We start from the raw sequence: 20,568 nt of genomic DNA, 5'->3' as shown, positions 1-20,568 counted from the left end.
TAACACAGTTGTTCAGTGAATCTGGCTTCTCCATTGACTTTGCTCCTCATAAATTTGCAAAAGATGATCACATGATCCTGGAACACTGCAACTGTCACAAATATAAGTCAATTGTGAAGCATCTGAGTGCAAATCATGTGACCACACAGATGCTGCAATGGTCATAAATGTGAAAAATGGCCATAAGTCACTTTTTTCAGTGTCGTTGTAACTTCAAATAGTCACTAAATGAACTGTTGTAACTCGAGGACTACCTGTATTACAGAATAGCCCCTAAGATGAAAGTGCACTCTGAAAAGGAAGAAAATTGAGGCAATGACCCACAATTTAAAATAACAAGAATATATCATTTTAATTGAGTTTAGAAGAAGAAAAAAGTTAGAATAATATGTAGCAATGAAAAACTTACTGATTTAGTTCATACGCTACAGCATACAAATCAAAGTGACCAGATTCAAATAATATACAAACAAACTATAGTTTAGGATGCTGTGTGACTTTGATATGTGACTCCAGCACTGTTTATCAAAAATGATGGCTTACTAAAATGGATTTTATATACTGGAACAAAATGTATAGCCATAGTTATAAGTTATAAAGAGGTCATATCCATTATGACATGATTATGCAAATAACACAAATAACATAACTTACTTCAGTCCCATCACAATATGAATGCTATAGAGTGTATTATTCACTATGTAATAACACCATAACGCATGGGAAATCCCCCACCCACCCACCCACCCACTTAGACACACATGCTCGTGATCACTCCAACATAGCTTCCTATTATTGGCACTGGCTAAACAAACTAACCTCCTTCTCTGATGGTTTTTCTTTAGTGTCATATCTAAGCTAGAACATCTGCTTGTCTCTTTAGAACAAGCCACAACCTAAACCAAAACTAAACTATGCCTCAGTTTTGGGCTGAGTTCACAATTTATTCATTTGTACTTAGCTATTATGTGATTGTGTGGTTACTGTTATAACTAAAGCAAATGTATACAACATTCAGTCCAATGCTGAATATTTGAAGGTTTAAAGCTAATTATCAAAATCCATTATCATTAAGTATGTCCTTCCTAAATATATTTCTTCCTATACATGCACATTTGGGAGCAAATTGTTGAATAGAGAATTATGAATACAACTAAATTCTATTCACTAAAATCTAGTCACACTGCAGTCCTTGAGGAATATTTGTGTTTTTTCTTTCTGAAATCTCTTGTTTGGGAGATAGCATATCTCTTGTTTGGGAGATAGCAAATGGAAGCAATGTGCATTAACATACTTGCTCTTTTTTCAAAAAATTACAATTGGGTTAGAGGAAATACGAGATAATTGCACAATGTGTGCCTCCGAATAATTATATAGTTATACATGATCAACTTAATAATGATTTATTCAGTGACCCTATTCTAGGCTTGCATAAATCCCTGATTGGTAACCTAATCAAGTAGGTTGCGTTTATACAACATGTTAGGGCAATATGATTGGCTACTTTGTGGATCAGTATGACATGCAAACAAAACCAACGAGTTTTAGCTGGCAACGTTAAGAACCAGCTATTAGAAGCACCTTAAGCTACAAGAAGGCAAGATATAAGCTACAACCTATTAGTTTTCCACCCCTGATGGCACACCAAATGCCATGGCCCCAATCCAACCACGAAAGATGCTCAGTTTTCAGAAGGCGGGATGTGTTGATTTCTACTAAGTTCAGCTGTTACTGATTCCATTTGGTCTTCTGTATCTTACAAAGCAAACACTAATTAAATCGAAGCCAGTTTTGAATGAAGGAAAATATGATAAACAGAAAAAGTAGCACAAGCAAGCAAAAGAGTTGGAAAAATGTATCAGTGACAGCCCCCATTCCAAACATCATCAGCTGTCTGAAAAATGAGAACTTGGAATGCTGGCAGGAAAGGAATGAGACCAGCCGTTCTACTACGTGCACACCCACCATGCAAATACACCTGGACTATGTAGAGATGGTACAAGATCTTTATGTGAACCAAAAAACTTTGGAGGGGTTGGAGGGGGGGGGAAGAGGTGCAATCTAGTCATGGCAATACCCACGATTAAAGCAGCTCCAGTGTGGAAAATAGCAGTGTGTGTTTTGTCCAGGGTTGAATCAGCAGAGTGGTTTCAAGCTTAGATGTTAACAAATATTATGATTTGATGGCAATTGGCTTTTAAAAGCATGAGAGCTACTAACTTGACTGTCAGCAAGTCTGTGAAAGACAAAACTGGTATAATCTCTTTGGACTTCTGTTTCTCCTTCTATGCCTATTTAGTTTACCATATTTCTTTTGATTGCCTAGATCAGGGGTGGGCAACTGTGGCCCTTTTACAACCTGTGGACTTCAACTCCCAGAATTCCTGAGGCAGCCAAGCTGGCTCAGGAATTCTGGGAGTTGAAGTCCACAGGTCATAAAGGGGCAATATTTGCCCACTCCTGGCCTAGAGCTAAGAGTATACTAGATCAATGTTTTTCAAAATTGGACGCTTTTAGATTTGCACCCACCCACAAATTTCCAAGTTTGGAAAACACTGGCCTTGGTCATATTTCAATCCTTCTCAGTCCACTTACCTGTATTATGGTACCTACCTTCTCATCCAGCAATTCACCTACCTTAAATCTAGACCTTGTAAAAAAAAAATTTCTCATAGCCAAATGGTTTCCTTGTTGATATTGGAACATTACTCACAGCAGCTCTTCTACCTGACTGAATAGAATGTTTATGAATATTTCACAGATATGGCAATTCAGCCAATAGTTACTGCTAAGATTTAAACCAGTTGGTTCCATATGGAAAGATTTAAAAAGGAGGGGAGGGGGAGAGATGGTTTTTTTCATCCATATGAAGTTTGTACAAAACAACCTCTGTGTGTCTCAACAGCATCTGTGGTTTGCCAAGGCATTGCCAGTAATTTCTACAATTAATGCACAACTTTTAGATTCTATCAAACCATACAGGCTAATCTGTTTAAAAATATGTATGATGAGCACAACCCGGGACAATAGAATTACATCAACTGGTAATTTCCATCTCATGATGATTCATTACCTGAACTCACAGTCCTAAAAGAGTCACAGCACTGCCAGTCTCATTAATGCTGTGATGGCAGACATCTCTGAAGATGAATAGTAACTTTGTTTGCAACCTTACCCTCTCAAAAAAAACGCTACCATTGAGGTCTCTTCCACACAAGGGCCCAGTGTGTAGATTTTACATATGGCAAGGACATATTAGCAAGCTGTGAGGTCATATGCCTTCCTCCACAGATCTTTCATTCTAAATTGGAGCTAATAAGTACAAATATCTTCAAGAGTGGGTGCCATTCATATCATTTCTCCACCCTTTTTATATAGTAGGCAGATCACACAAACTAGGAAACCTCAAATGCTTCAAGAGAAGTATTTTTAAGGTAGTATTAACATTCACAGAAAGATTAAGAGATTTGTTGCCGAAGTTATTGACGATTCAAAGGAAGCTCCACACTAGGTGGCTCAACCATAGTTTACTGAATAAACCACAACTGGCTCGCTTGGCAGAGCACATGAAGCCATAAAGAAATAGAACTCAATCTCCTTCAATTATCGTATTATGGGCAATTCATATCCTCTGATAGAAGACCAGAGCAGACAATCTGCAAATATAGTGGAACTGCAAATGTTAAAATTCCCAGGGTTTGTGGCATTTCTAATACATAGGGACGATGCCAGATTGGAGAAGACAGCTGAAGAAAGTTCTCTAACACTAAACAAATGCTTTCTTCTGCTCTTATTTATTTATTTATTTATTTTGACAGATTAAAAGCCATTAGGATTTCTCCCTAGAGAAAATTCATGAACTCATCAATATTTTTTAATTGAAAAAAAGGAATAATGGATTGATTGTCTTCCATTTTTCGTTATTTATGTTTACACTATGGATCTTTTTTATTTCTCTTATTGCTCTAATCTTTTTCAATAGGCAGTCAAAATGCAAATACACACACACACACACACACAATTTATTATTACTATTTTTATTATTACTGTTGTTTTCAACAATTTTTATCCACTCTTGTCAACTCCAATTGATAGAAGAAACAACAGGATTTCAATGTTACCTGCCTGCACTGGCTTTTTTGCTATGTCTATAATAAAAATACACATAAGGCTTTACCAGGCTTGACACAAAAACCCCATTAAAACTGCAGACAAATATTGATCTGCTGACTTACAAAGCTAACAAAGCAGCATCCTGGTCATGGCCTTGTAACACAGCTGGATGTATACTGGGCAGACAGAAGTAAAGACTTACAATTTAGCAAGAACACAAACCTATGGATTATTTTGCCTATGCCCCTCAAAGCCTCTCTATAGTCCCTCAACAGAACTTTTCCATGTAGTTAAATATTTGACCAGTGTCAGCATGACAGATTAATTAAACCCCAATAAAGAGAAATGATGCAATGAGTTTTGGTGCATTTTATACACACAAAAAATATATTTCACAATAATCTAGGCACCAAAATTGAAGCTGAACTAACATAGATTGTCAGACAACCATCTGATTATTGTTGCAAGATTAACTTCAGACACTGAGACTTTAGAATAGAATAGAATAGAATAGAATAGAATAGAATAGAATAGAATAGAATAGAATAGAATAGAATAGAATAGAATAGAATAGAATAACAGAGTTGGAAGGGACCTTGGAGGTCTTCTAGTCCAACCCCCTGCCAAGGCAGGAAACCCTACACCACTTCAGACAAATGGTTATCCAACATCTTCTTAAAAATTTCCAGTGTTGGAGCATTCACAACTTCTGCAGGCAAGTTGTTCCACTTATTAATTGTTTTAACTGTCAGGAAATTTCTCCTCAGTTCTAAATTGCTTCTCTCCTTGATTAGTTTCCACCCATTGCTTCTTGTTCTACCCTCAGGTGCTTTGGAGAATAGTTTGACTCCCTCTTCTTTGTGGCAATCCCTGAGATATTGGAACACTGCTATCATGTCTCCCCTAGTCCTTCTCTTCATTAAACTAGACATACCCAGTTCCTGCAACCGTTCTTCATATATTTTAGCCTCCAGTCCCCTAATCATCTTTGTTGCTCTTCTCTGCACTCTTTCTAGAGTCTCCACATCTTTTTTACATCGTGGCGACCAAAACTGAATGCAATATTCCAAGTGTGGCGTTACCAAGGCATTATAAAGTAGTGTTAACACTTCACGTGATCTTGATTCTATCCCTCTATTTATGCAGCCCAGAACTGTGTTGGCTTTTTTGGCAGCTGCTGCACACTACTGGCTCTTATCTAAATGGTTGTCCACTAGGACTCCAAGATCCCTCTCACAGTTACTACTATTGACCAAGGTACCACATATATAGTACCTGTGCATTTTGTTTTTCTTCCCTAAATGTAGAACCTTGCTGTTTTCACGGTTGAATTTCATTTTGTTAGATAGCGCCCAATGTTCAAGTCTGTCAAGATCCTTCTGTATCTTGAGCCTATCTTCTGGAGTGTTGGCTATTCCTGCCAGCTTGGTGTCATCTGCAAATTTGATAAGATGCTCACTGACCTTTTTCTGGTCACCTGTCCCTTGAACATTACTCTTCATAGCTCTTAAAAGCAAGTCCATCACTGTGTTCAGGGCTGATGTTACTGATCCAGCATCTAATTTCAAACTATTGTCCTGCTACTACCAGTATTATCTCCTTTTGGAAGAAGGTCATTAAGAAGATAGTAGCTGGACAACTATGGCAACTGTTAGAATGAATTAATGTTCCGGGTTTGACATAATATAATTGTAGGGCTGGCTTCATCCCAGAAACAACTTTAGTAGCCCGGTAGTTGTTTTTATGAAACAGACAGAGCTCTATCAATATTTCTCAGTTTCTCAGCCGCTATTGATACCATGGACTACAGTATCTTACTGGGCCAACTCCATGAGTTAGTAATTACAGGGACTGTGTGACAGTGGTGCTATTCCTACTTTCAAGGATAGTCTCAAATATCATGCTGAGATATTCTGTTCAACTCCATAGGAGTTACACTGTGGGGTTCAGCGTAATTGAATTACGCCCAATTTTATTGAGATTACTCTCAACTTGAGCTCTCCCTTTCATCTAAACCAAGGGAGGTGTTCAGTCAGGGCATACAGGCTGTGTTGGACTGGATGAGGCTGTATCTCCCAGGAAGACATAAACTTTATGGGCGGTTCTTGTGTTCAAAAACTTGCCTTAACTGGTGTGACAGTTTTCTTTCTATAGGATGAGGTATAGATTCAGGATGTTCTGTATAGAAACACAGAACATCCTATTGGAAAGTCTATTTTCTAAGTCTGCACTACTATTAATCTTCTCATCGTTCACACCACCCATCTCCTTCCACTTATGACTGTATGACTGTAACTTTGTTGCTTGGATCCTTACGATTTGTTTCCTGATTGCTTATTTGTACCCTATGACTATGACTATCATTAAGTGTTGTACCTTATGATTCTTGATGAACGTATCTTTTCTTTTATATACACTGAGAGCATATGCACCAAGACAAATTCCTTGTGTGTCCAATCACACTTGGCCAATAAAAAAAATTCTATTCTATTCTATTCTATTCTATTCTATTCTATTCTATTCTATTCTATTCTATTCTATTCTATTCTATTCTATTCCTATGGATTGAATGGCTGGTAGCTTCAGTGATAAGTCTACTGTGCCAATTTCCAGAAGGATATAAACTGACCTCAATGATGCATGCACTCCATGTGGAACTACCCTTGAAAATAGTTTGGTGCTGAAGAATGGTGCAACCAGAATAGTAAGTAGGCTTGGAAGATGGGTACTCCACTCTGCAAGTGCTTCACTGCCAGTTGGTAGGATCCTAAATCCTAAAGAGTTCTGGACCTGGATAGTTGAAGGATTGTCTCCCTAAGTACTGACCATACTCCAGTCAACATAGAGCTTCCCTTGAAGAGTATTTGGAAGCTTCAATTGGTGCAAAATGCAGCAAAGTATGCACTGATGTGCACCTCAAGATCTCTGCATACCATTTCTGCTCTGAGAGTCACATGCTCCCAGGTTCAATTTAAAGTTCTGGTGATAACCTATAAAGCCCTATTTAGCATGGGCAGGGTTATTTGAGAGACTGCTTCTCTCCAGTGACATCTACCTATTTCTTCATGTCCAACAGAACGGAATGTGTTCTATCTATTAGAAAGTGTCATCTGATTGGACTCAGGAATAGGGTTTTTTCTGCTGCTGCACTTGCCCTATGGAACATCATTCCCCCAATGTCAGCCTGGTCCCAATCTTGACAGCATTCTGGAAGGGCCCACCTGGCTTTTCGGTGGAAAAGCCTGAGGATCAGAAAATGGGGCAAAGCCCATAAAATGGCTATGCTTTTTGTGAATCATTGTACTATCGCAATGACTTTATTGCGTGGCTTTTTAAAAATTGTTTTAAAGTTTTGTATTGTTTCTATGGTTGTTTTATTCTGTTTTGGATACTGTATACATTTTAATTGTAAGTCACCCAGAATCATGAATATGAGATGGACAGCTATATAAATTGAGTCAATTGATCCATTTGAGATCTGGGGAGAGATTGCTAATGGTCAAATCTGTGCAAGAGTTTTTCACTGCATGTGTTTATTAATAGGGTTTCTCTAGAGTAGCATCCAGCCTTTGGAATAAACTACCAGTAGTCCTGAAGCAGGGTCCTTCCTTTTGGATTCTTAGAAGATAGCTGAAGATCTATCTCTTTATTCTGGCATTTCCTGAACCTTAGCAAAGATGGTTTTAAATGCTGTTACGGTTTTAATAAAAAGATATTGTAGTGTTTTAAGACTATTTTCTTATACCATTTCAAATGTTTGTTTATAATAAAAAAAGTTAAAAAGTCACCTTGAATTCATGATGTGGTAGGGCAGGTATAAATCAATATCTATCCATCCATCCATCCATCTATCACAGGCCACCAGAAAAATAAGGTGATTTTTTCATCCTGGTTATCACAGCTCAGATCCCAAATGAGATTAGCATTGTAGTATGAAGTAAAATAAACTCAGAAGCAACCTCATACAACATTACTTCCCTTCACACTAAAATACACAAAGTGTATTTTAAAACACACTAAAATACACAAAGGAAGGTGGTAAAATCCCTGTTGGAATGGTTTGCATAAATTCCTAATTCAATGTTTCTCAACCTGGGCAACTTTAAGATTTCTGTTGAAATCCACACATCTTAAATTTGCCCGGGTTGAGAAACAGTGTCCCTCAGCAATCTGTGATTAAGTGCTACCCACAACAGATGAACCTTGTGCCTTTTATCCACACATCCCACCTATATGGCACAACATTACTGATGAGATGATAACTCTCTTATACTTCTCATCTTTACCTGGTCTTGATCTGACGTACCTACTCATTCACTTCAATCATCGCTTGATGGTAAACGTAGAGAAGATTGGGTCTGCCAGAGAAGGCATTCAGCAATATAAATTACACTGCAACTGCATCAATGGTTTTTTTATTTGCTATAATAAGTTTGAGAGCTGTGCAAAGCATTTAAAGGAGTGCTTTGCAATGCACATTGGTGCAAGCCAAGTGTCCCACCCTGAAGCACTTAAGCAGCTGATTTTTCCAGAAGACTTGATGCAGCTGTTATAAGGCTCTCCCAGGTCATCCTGGTATCCTTAGGCATACAACAGCTGCTTAACTTTGTTGGACACGTTGTCTGCATATGTGCATGCACAGGCATTCTGGAAAAGCCTTTAAAGCCACCATGTCAAGCCTCTCATGGACTGAGGCTGCCTCAGTAGTTTGAAGACAGATGTTTCTGCACTAATGTACTTTGTAAAATGTCCTTCTGTTGCTTTGCAGAGTCCTAGTAAATTCTTCCAGTCAAAGGGCTATATATAGATTTTAGGAATTATAACTTATAATTCTGACAAAAGAAATTGGGACAATCTGTATGAGGCATTCCAAACAACTGCAGCCTTTGTAATATATCATTCATTGTAATACTGTAGAAATACATTGTGATACTGTAGAAATACAGATCTAAGAATGCTAGACACTAGAAGCTGAACATACATTGTGTCAGTTGTATAAAATCACATTCAATAATAAAACATGGCCTAGTAATGCTGGCAGCATTTATTCCAGAGAAATTTCCTCAAATCTGTTTATTCAAAAGGCAAGGACAATCTTTCCTTCAGTAGGAACGCTTGACTGGATGGCGAGATATGTGCTAAAAAGCTAATTTCTTTCCCTAGAATGGGTGTCACCATTTAATTAAGAATTGACGTCTTTAGTATGTATATTATACATAGCAGGAAGTTGAAATAAAGAAAATGGGAACTGAGTGTAAAGTTTCAGGTGCCTCTGCCTATTTGTCTATATTGACAGTCAGGTCTTCCTTTAATTCTTTCAGTGCCTAGACTTCTTGGAACATTAGGTTCACAAATTATTATCATTGGAAGTAGAACTGCAATCTTTCCTAGATGCTTACTAGATTCACGTATCCCAGCATGAACATCAGCCTTTTAAAAACAAAGAACAAAATTTAGCTCTAGCCACTTTTTTCAGCAATACGAGCCGGGTCCGGTAGGTTTGAGACTGTAGTATCTGAATAATGAACTACGGTTTCACCCTGTATTTAACACTCTATCCGCTCTTTGTCTACAAAGTTATTATTTAGGATAGACACTACTATTGGGAAGAATATTAGTTTAGGAATAGGGGCTATTTTCATAAAGAAAGTGTTAAGCTTCATAAATATATGCTTAAGTATGAAAATTGAAAGTGCTAATAGCATTGCTAATTATGCATGGTGCCAGGCAGCTGCTTAACACTTTCCCTCTAAGTAAAAAAATCAGCTTGTTGTGTTCAGTCCTGGGCTGTTTCCTCAATTAGAGACTGTGCTATTGTTTCCTATTTGGGACAATAGTTGAATTAAACAAAATGCTATAGTTTTATTTTATTTTTTTTTCTTCACGTATCAGTAGCATTTTTCTTAAATTTGTTGTTTTCCTAAGAAGCCAAAGGAGCAAATATACCTCTTTCCTCTGTAAAAATCAAGGCCACAAACCTTTGCCAGATCTTTATACTGGCAACATCCAGTTGCAGACAATTGATCCCTTGGGATCATGGAGAAAGCTTTTGAGAACGTGACCAAGAAAATTAAGCTAAAGTGGACTGGGCCTAAGCACAATAGCCTCCTTCATCCTGTGCTATCTGGATAACTGACATGTCTTGCAGGGTGTGAACATAGGAAGGAAAGCAGCTTTAGACATTTTAAGCATTTCTTAATTATAATTACAGCAGTGCTCCATTCTGCCTCCCTTTGCTGGTCAATGCCAGATTCACATCTGGCTTTCATCCAGGGTCCTTTGCATCATGACTAAACTTCTGTCTTTTTTGGCAAGCTTCAACACTCTGATTGCCAATCTAGCCTAAGTTTTGTTTTCATCCCTTTCAAGTTTGAAAGTGAGTTCCTTTGCTGGGCTCTTGGCCCAATCTTTCTACAGGGGGTTAGTAGCAGAACATCCTGGGGATCCAGATTGTTTCCTGATCTTCCAAATGTGGCTGCATTTTACTATTCAAAAATGACCTTCACCCCCTGCTTTCAAAATCTGTAACAGACCATCCTAAGATTTCCAGTTCAGAGACGAGAAAGCAACCTTCTCCAAACAAAAACCATAAGGAATTGGCCATGCATATCTCAAATTAACAATCTCAAAAAGACAGAGGACCCTCAACTCATCTGGAAATCATATTTCCTAGTCCAAGTTAGATCTACAATTTTAAGCATAGACAGGAAGCTGCCTTCTACTGAGTCAGTCATTGATTCATCTATTTTAATATTGTTAACACTGGTTGGCAAGATTTCAGGATTCCAGATACAAAATTTTCCATATCAACTTACAAAAGTCAAGAATTGATACTTAGGACCATTTTTGTATAAAGCAAGTTTTGCATCATTCAGTTAGTCCCAATATACATTTTAAAAAGGCATGGTTTTCTCACTGTGTATCAGTGAGAAAAGCATCTATGTGGTGCGGTAGCTCAGTGGCTAAGGCGCTGAGCTTGTCGATCAAAAGGTCAGCAGTTCGAATCCCTAGTGCTGCGTAACCGGGTGAGCTCCCGTTACTTGTCTCAGCTTCTGTCAACCTAGCAGTTTGAAAGCACATAAAAAATGCAAGTAGAAAAATAGGGACCACCTTTGGTGGGAAGGTAACTGTGTTCCGTGCGCCTCTGGCGTTTAGTCTTGCTGGCCACATGACCACAGAGACATCTTCAGACAGCGCTGGCTCTTCGGCTTTGTAATGGAGATGAGCACTGCCCCCTAGAGTCGGGAATGACTAGCACATACCATATTTTTCAGAGTATAAGACACACCAGAGTATAAGACCCACCTTAGTTTTTGGGGAGGAAAATAAGAAAAAAGCTGATTGGCAGGTGGATCGGCCTCCCGGAATACCCCCAATCAGCTGTTCCCAAAGGTGAATTTTAGCAACAGGTTCCTTGGTTGTGAGCTCTGTGCCTTGCTTGCTTTTTTTTTTTTTTCTGCCTGAAACTTCGTTTCAGAAGAAACTTTTTCCTGCCTCTGAAAGCCTCTGAAAACAGAGCTTCAGAAAAAAAGCCTCTGAAGCTCTGTTTGGGGGCTTCTTTTCTGAAGCTTTGTTTCTGATGCTTTTTTCAGCCTCTGAAACCTCCATTTGAGAAGCTGGGTGGGGCTACATTCAGAGTATAAGACACACCCGGATTTTCCTTCTTTTTTCGGGAGAAAATGTGCGTTTTATACTCTGAAAAATATGGTATAAGTGAGGGGAACCTTTACCATTACCAATCAGGCAATTCTCTCCCCAAATAGCATTTCTAATTAATTAATTAGGTATAATTAATTAGTTATACCTACATCCTGGCTTCCCCTAAGGGATCTGGATCAATTGCCCCTTAAACATTTATACAACAGATTGTGCTTATAACAATCCTGAGAAGTAAGTTAGGTTATAAAATGAAGCTGGCTCAAGGTTTACCTGTAAGGTGTAACGATGAAGGACTGGAAAGAGAGTATATTTATATAGTATTTCTCCAATTCCTATTCAATAATCTAACACCCTCAAATCAGAGGCAAGGCACATTTCCAGAATCTTAGATCAAGAGCAATGGAGGAAAAAAACAGCACTGCCAACTTTAGAAACCTCTGTTTTTCCTGCAAAGGGATGCTTGGTTGACCATTTACAGGTAATAATGGACATGTACATATCATTCATCAGTTTCCTAGTGCCTGGTAATCTTGACTCCTCAATGCAATTTATAGTATACAGCAATCTTTGCTTGCTTTTTACCAGGGCTCTTCTGCAAGTGAAAAAAACACAATAGAATTCATGGAAGAGATAAGACTGAAAGGACCCCAAAAGTAAGGACAACTCTGACATCTGGGCCACGCCTCTGTAATGTTAGGCTCACACAAGGGTTCTGTATTCCTCAGAACTGAAGGATGAATTTATCCTTCTGTTTTGTAAGCTACACAACAGGATGTATATTTATTGCCAGAAAATGTACTCATTGCCAGAAAATGTACTCATTTGTACTTTCTCCCAATAAATTCTGTGAACTAATTTGGAAGATTCCCAGAAATTTTAGATCTCAAAACTCTACTTCTGTTCTGTTATTTTTAAAAGGTGGGCAGCTTGTACCCATTTTTATTTCCTACGGCTTCCCACCCCCATCCCATCCCGTGAACATGCTACCCACATTTGATATAACCAAATTTCTCGCTTAAAAAAAAATCTATGCTGAAACATTATTAAGCTTCCAGCAAGCTCAACAAACCTGTTTTACTTTAATGCCCACTAGAATCAAAGAGTAAAAAGAAATATAGCCTATTTTTTTTCAATGACATCACTATGTCAACTACCATCCCCAGCTCTCAAAGGCTTTATACATACATCTCCCTCCCTCCCTCCTCTCTCTTTCTCTCTCTCTCTCTTTCTCTTTCACTTCCTCAACACCTGTAAGCAAAACTATCATACACATACATATGTTAGAAGACAAAGTAATAAGAGAATAGAGTTTTGCCTGAACTTTACACAAAAGTACAGATGATGTCCTTCAGTACAGGAGTTTTGATACAGTAATTACTCATTACTAAAGAATAGGCAAGACTCAATTACAGTTGTAAGTCAAGTCCTTGACTTGACTTGGCAACTGGTATGTATTTATGACAGTTGCAATATCCTGGGGTCATGTGATCCCCTTTTGTGATCTTCCAACAACCAAAGTCAATGGGGGAGCCAAAGTCAGTGGGAAAGCCAGATTCACTTAACCACCATGTGACTAACTTAACAATTGCAGTGATTCACTGGCAAGAAAGTTCGCTAATAGGGCAAAACTCATCTAACAAGTGTCTCACTTAGCAACAGAAATTTTGGGTTCAATTTTGGTTGTAAGTCAAGGACTGCCTATAGATTAGCATTTTCCTTTCAGGGAGATCAAGTATTGCCTATGGGAAAACACACTCAGTGTTCCCCACTGCAGCACATACAGCAATGTGAAGATGGAAATGGTACAGCAAATTAACATCCTTCATACTATGTGGAGAAGATAATTCTGGAATATTCTGACATGTAACAAGCAGAGACATGCCATCTTTCTTTCCAAAGCTAAAGGAGGTTCCTTCACAGGCAGGACATCCTAAATTCTAGCTGGTGGGAAACAAGACTAGAAGTAGCTATCACTCCCCTACCCATGTTTTGGAAGCTCCTGGAATACAACTTCAGGTAAAACAACCTCTCCACTAAAATTTAGATTATCCTGTTCTTGCTGACCTGTCAGGATGTTTTAAAAACCTGGCTATTCCCTCAAGTCTTAGGATGTTAATGGAACTCAGTTTGAATTTTTTGCTTTGATTGATTGAAAATAATTTTACCCATCGTCTCTGCCTGCTTTTTCTATCAATGTTATATATATATGCTTTTGTGCTTGGTAGCTATCCCAAGTTATTAGGTTTAGATGGGCAGCCCTATAAAATTGGATAATAAATAAAATATGGTTAGCAAACCAAGAACTTAAGACTTTAGAGTAGATGGACCCTTGGATTCTATCTAGGCTTCTTCCTGTGTGTTCACTGCATTTTCTCATGCTGCTATGAAAATATCATGTAATAGGGATGCATTCTAGTCCAGCTCCCTCCTTACTAAGTTAGTTTTTCATTTGAAGAGTGGGAAGGAACACATTCAAAATGGCATCTTTTCCTGAAGTCATAAAAAAACTAGTTCTGGTTCTTACTCTGTTTATGCGGGCACTAAATCAAGCTTCCTCATGGTGGAAGCATGAGGAAGCACCATGGTGCTTTCCACCAGATGTATTGGCATTTCTCCTACACAACAAAATATTCATTGCATCTCATTCTATCTTTTCTTTCTCAGTAGATCTCTTTGTGAAAAGAAAAACAGACCAAAGAAACAGTAGAGAAGCACAAAAAATGTAAAATGTCAACAGCTAGAATCCCTCCTGAACAACGAAAGATGAATAATAAAGAAAAAACTTCACCTGAAAGCACTCCCTATCTAACTGCGACCCGTTCATATGCCATGCATGGTTCCTAAATACCAGCTTTAAGATGTGTGGACTTCAACTCCCAGAATTCCCTAGCCAGCAAACTACCACCAATGTCCGCACATCTTAAAGTTATCAAAGTTGAGAAGCACTGCCATATACATTGTAGATGCTCTATATGTCATCATGATTTCTCATGTTTCAAGACAGAAACCTGGTCCTTAAAATAGGGTCCGAGGCTGAGTCGAATCTCAGATTAACTCATCCCGGAATGGCGGTAAGAATGCCAGAGGAAATGTAATAGAGCCTTCTAGAAACAGAGGAAACAGCCCCACCATTTACTTACATCCTTTTCTCTTTCCTCAGCCTTCTTCAGAAAAAAGCCCAAACAAACAGCATTGAAACCAGAGGCATTTCCCCCAGAAAAGGAGTTTTTGACTTCCTGTTTTTAAAACAAGGGACCCTGCAAATAGATCTTGGCTTCATAGCTATTTTCCTTTTTTAAACAAAACCCACAAAAAAATAAAATACAAAAGCAAAACAATGTGCTATTTCCTGCCTCAGTCTGGAAGGGAGACCTCATAACTCACATTCCGGTTTGTCTTAGTGTTTCAGGCGGGATATCCTAAATGACAAGGTCAGTGGAGAAACAATGTCCCTCCCACTTTCCGACACACCAGCCTTCACACACACAAACAAAAAAAAATTCCTTAAAAAAACTTGCTTAAATGTTAAGGCTTAAATATCACAAGAAACTATTTTTAAGAAGGATGAAGAGATGGTTTCTATGGGAAGTCCAAGCAAAGTCCATTAGGGCCCATATTTATATTTTTCCAACTGCTATTTTTGCATACACCCCTGCCTTATATTTTTTTGAACCCTGAAATAAGCGCTTGGCCTTATTCCCATGTGCTCAAAAGGCCGATTGGGCTTATTATCAGAGGATGTCTTATTTTGGGGAAAATAGGGTATATACCTCAGTATTTGAACTCAGATCAGAGAAGAGGCGCTTTCTAGCATTATGCTGCCTGCCTGCTCTTTATTTGTATTACTCACCAAAATTGGGCACAAGCTGAGAGACAATAGTGATGACTACATTATGATAGCCTTTCCTCTTCCCGATGTAGCCTTCTCTTAGTGATGATGACTGAAGGAGAAGTAAGTTAATTCTAATCCTGTTTGAGATACAACCCAAGGAGGTTTATTTTTATCCAACATGGACAGGATAACACTATCTGTGGCATTTCCCACTGCTGCTCTTTCATAAGAGGGAAGCAAATTATTTTCAGTTCATTATTCTCCTGCTATCCTTCAGAATTCACCAGATGTTCTCCACAAGATTATTAGTGGTATGTTTTCCTTTTCTCTTTTTCTCACACTCCACTTGAGACCACCCATACCATAATCAAAAACATGGGAGTTTTTCAGTGAAATTTCTTTTGATCACATATATTTCCACCCATAATATATTTTCTCTAGGGGGTTGAGTCAATTCTGACGCTGCACTGGAGAAATGAAAAATCTCTTTGTTCTGTCAAAAGCTGCATTCTATAACTACCCTCCCTCTTCAATATTAAGGACAGACTTCCCAGCCTCCATGAATCCAGTATTGTACCAGTTCTTCATACAAGAAATTTAATTTAATAGATCAACAACAACAAAAATATTTCTGAATTTACTTCAATAGGGAATCCTTAATATAATATATATTGGTCCTTAAAAATAACGAGGCATGAAAATACTGTTTTCCTGAAGTCAGATAATTTGCTTTGCTGCTTCTGAATGAATAGGTCCAAAAGATAACTATCAATGTATACCAAGCAACCTACAGTTGTTGACATCTAAATAGTAACCATTATCCAAATTCACATATATTCAGATTGCTTCTCCTACACCATCGCTGGCGAAATGTATTTTAAGTGTTCCTGTCTGTGATCACCACTTGTTAGTTTTCAAGCTAAGTCCAGGCAAAAAGCATAACTATGAATACTAAATATACCTTTATTGAAAGGTTATGGTATCAGAATCTTGCAAGTCTGAAAGTATTTTTCCCTTCCTCTCATTTTACTGAAGGGTCTCTTCTAAAATGAATCCCATGTTCTCCTTCTTCTATGGATTGAAAAATATTTTAGTTGCCCTGTCTGCAGCTCTTCCTCCTGTTTCCCAAGGTCATCCTCACATACTATTACACCACTTCATTTCTGGTTAATGGTTCTTTTAATCAGATGAGAATCCAAATTTCCTCTCAAATTTGGAAAGCCTCTTTCCTTGACTTTGGGCAGATGCTGACAAGCAATATGGCATCTCTCAAATGTTCTAAGGGTCACCAAAGCTACAGCGATTAGGGCAAGACCCTACCCTTCTCCAGACTTCAAAGACAGAATAAGGCTCACCTTAATAGCCCTTAGTATCCAGGAGGCATTAAGAAGCAATGGCATGGCTAAGAAAAAATGCACCAGCAACAGGAACATTACCCACCTACAATTCAAGGCTGAAACAAAAAACAAAAAAAACAGGACTTCATTCCTGATGGGACTCCAAAGCTCAGCATGGTATCAAAAAATACAATGCTAATCTCCCAGCCTGCAAGGTCTTTGGTAACATTAGCATTGAGTGGTTATTAAGAGTACCCAGAGTTGGCACTATGCTGTCTGTATTGGGCAGCAGGCAGACAGCAGTATTAATACATTTGTGGTAAGGACACTGTTTTTGTTAATCCCTGAGACAATAATGCTATGCTACAGGTGTTCAACTGACCTGATGCAGAAAAGGCCTTTAGAGAGTGTGTGAGCATCAATGGGGTATCTGTTGGCTCCTCTTTAAAGAAGTTACAACTTCCCAGGGCTGGCACAGCAGTTAACCAGGCCCAGAAAAATATTTTTGATTTCACAGGTTTAAGCCTGCTTAACTGAAACATATATTTTCTTGGGATTGTGTAGCCATCATGTGATCCTAGGAAATAGTTCTTTAAGAAGGCACTAACAAGTGTACTTAGCATACCCATGGTGCTTCTGAAGCACCTTTTCCACCATGAATCCAAATAGCTACACATCATTACATTAACTGAATAAGAACAATAGCTGGGTTTACACAATACATTAAGGATTTCCCAATCTAACAATTTTGTCCCTAGGTTTCCACTCTATGCTAGAATAAATGTATATAGCTAATTATGGTTAAGTATACTGGGCAAACATAGCCACAGAGTCAGGCAGCAGCTCTTCAGTCTTGCTCAGTTGGTCAGTCTTGGTCAGTATTGTTCCAAACAATGACTCTCTAAGATTTTAGAAAGTCTACCAAGTTCTACTTGAACGTGCCATGAAAAGAACGTAGAACTTTTTTGCACATAAGGCATATACTTTATTAGACATTCAAATAATCAGGCTAACCCCACATTTGTTATCTTTAAAATATGCTTAATTAGTCCAGTCTAAAACTAAAGTATTAATATCAATGAAATAATGTCTAACATGTTAATGACATTGGTCAAAAGCTGTCAAAAGTAAATATTCCTGTTAGCTTATCCTGTCTACATTGTAATACACAGAGTTTCACCCAAATTTTTCCTGTTTTTACAATTCTTCTTAAGCAGACATACTTTCTTTCCTCGCTTGCTCTTAATTTCATGCCAGAAATATGCCCTGGCAACACCTTTCTGCTATGTCCCCATGAAGTTGCCTTCAATTTCCTCCCAGCACATGAATGAGAGCTAAATGGTCTTTACCCACATTAAAGTAATGCTTCCCCATTTAATTTAAGAGCAACTAATGACAGCTACAAGGTATACAAAGGGATCCTTTGCCAAGGTATCCTTTGCCACTCTTCCATTGCAGGCAAAGTTGGATGGGATGTTCACATGCTTATTCACCTTTTCAGGATGACACTTCTTCTTCAATCTCTAGGATCCTGCTTCTATTCAATTATTTTTCTACAGAGAGAGACACAACTATGCTATAGTAGTAGACAATTGTTCAAATATGCACAAGATCATAAATGCTGGGGGTGGGGGGGTTGGGGAGGGCACAAGAGTTCCCTTTGTTTTACTCCAGCAACCCTGTTCTAGCTATATGCAGACCATTCCCTGCCACATATCTACTTATATAGTACAATACAGCATATAGATGTTGCCATTTTACATTCTCATGAGATGATGGATGGGAAGTTTCAACAATAATCTATCAGAATTGCCAACAGCTTTATAGTTGAAAGCCTTAACATTTAAAAAATCTTAAAGAGTTTAGTGTACAACGAGGAAGAGAATAATAGGTTCGACTCCTTTATTGTCTCTAAACAGAACACAGAAATCCGGGAATTAGCATTTGAGACCCACGTAAAGAACCTAAGGTAAAGTAGAGAAACCTTAAATAAAAGTATTGCTTGTGACTCAGTTCTTTCCTGACTCTAAACATTTTTTTAACTTTATCCAATTAAGGCCATGGCAGAATGGGATTGGGATATAGAGAATGGGCACAGGAAGGAGTTTAGAAATAACAAAGTTTTGCAAGGAGGCTTTGCCCAGGAGAAGCAGGTGTTTTTTTCTTGCCAGCTGTGATGTACTGAAGAGGGAGGGCTATAAAAATTTTGCTTTGCCTAACATGTGCTGCATATATTTTCATCAGGGACACTGCTATTCAGAGGTAATACAGGATAGGTGTGAAAGAGGCAGGAAGAGGGTTCAGCAATGGATCAGCAATAAAATTCATTCTGGTATAGATTACGACCCTTTTAAAGATGGATGGAAAGACTTTTTTTAGCTGTTGGGCAAGATCCATTGCCAACAATGTGGTTGGTTGGTTGATTTAATTCTATCAGTGTGTCATTCTCACCTGCTCTACAGAGTTACTATTTTTTCACCTCTTTATATAAAGGAACTGAATGACAGATAAATTCAGCAATCAGTACTTTCTTCATCACTGTATCATTATATTAGGAAAAAAGTATCACTTGCTGCATACTCATTTCTTAAAAATTTAGCAGGCGGTAGAGGAAACAATTCCACTGTCACTAGATTTTGCCACCTTGGAGGTAGATGACTGCCGTGATCTGAAACAGGATACAGAGGCAGGATAAGAATCGACAATGGGCGATACTAAATTTCATGCCAGTGTTAACTTTCTGTATCTTGGAAATGGATGAATAGCTCTTTATCTCGGCTGTGGAGAAAGGCCCTAGGCCCGTGATGGTGAATCTATGGCACGTGCGTCAGAGGTGGCACACAGCGCCCTCTCTGATGGCACGCGAGCCATTGCCCCAGTTCAGCTCTGCTGCGCATGTGTGCAGGCCTCCCACCAGCCAGCTGGTCTTCAGATCTCTGCTGCGCATGCATGGGGGGTGGGGCATGTGCGGGGGGCCACATGCGTGAGGAGCATGTGCAGGGGGTGCATGTGCAGGGGGTGCACGCATGGGGGCAGGGCACATGCACGGGGCTGCACAAGCATTGCATTTTGGGGGTTCGGGCGTGCATGCATGCATTCATGCGCACACGCCCTTTGAGCATGGGTCTGGAAAAGATTAGCCATCACTGCCCTAGGCTGTCAATCCCTGTGATGTTTTTTCCTTTCTTTTTTCAAAACATTAGGAAGCTATCTTTCTAATCTCAGGCATGTGCTAACCGTCGCTGACCACAACTGAGAAGTCCAGAGTTTGTATTTAAAATGTCGTAATATCTCAACTTTGTTCTATTACACTCTCATTACTTCCTCAATTCCTTACGAGTCTGGGAATCATGAGATGGGATACGTAGCCTATCTGGAAAGCACAGCAGGCAAAGCCACTTGTGCTGGATCCTTACCTCCTGTACCAAGTATAAAGAAATCTAAACCATTAAACTGCAGATTTCTACAGATGTTTTCAAAATCCATTAGATAGCCTTCATAAAATTAATTATGCTCTATAGAGCAGGCACAGTACAATTCATTAGTCATATATATGTTTGGCTTAGGCGCTAATAATAGTAATGAAATAAAAGGGTGACCCACTAAAGAAAATCTACTTGTTCCAGC

The 20,568-nt window shown here is 38.7% G+C and overlaps 1 protein-coding gene across 7 annotated transcripts in view; it reads right to left on the bottom strand.

Moving 5' to 3' along the window:
- The window catches only part of ARHGAP23 (Rho GTPase activating protein 23), a 216,225-nt gene that overhangs the window by 162,562 nt on the left and 33,095 nt on the right, over nt 1–20,568 (bottom strand). The window lies entirely within an intron of this gene.

The sequence above is a fragment of the Pantherophis guttatus genome, chromosome 4 (genome assembly GCF_059756535.1).
Source record: "Pantherophis guttatus breed Tessera chromosome 4, ASM5975653v1, whole genome shotgun sequence".
Classification (NCBI taxonomy): domain Eukaryota; kingdom Metazoa; phylum Chordata; class Lepidosauria; order Squamata; family Colubridae; genus Pantherophis; species Pantherophis guttatus.
This window is presented reverse-complemented; position numbering and strand designations above follow the sequence as displayed.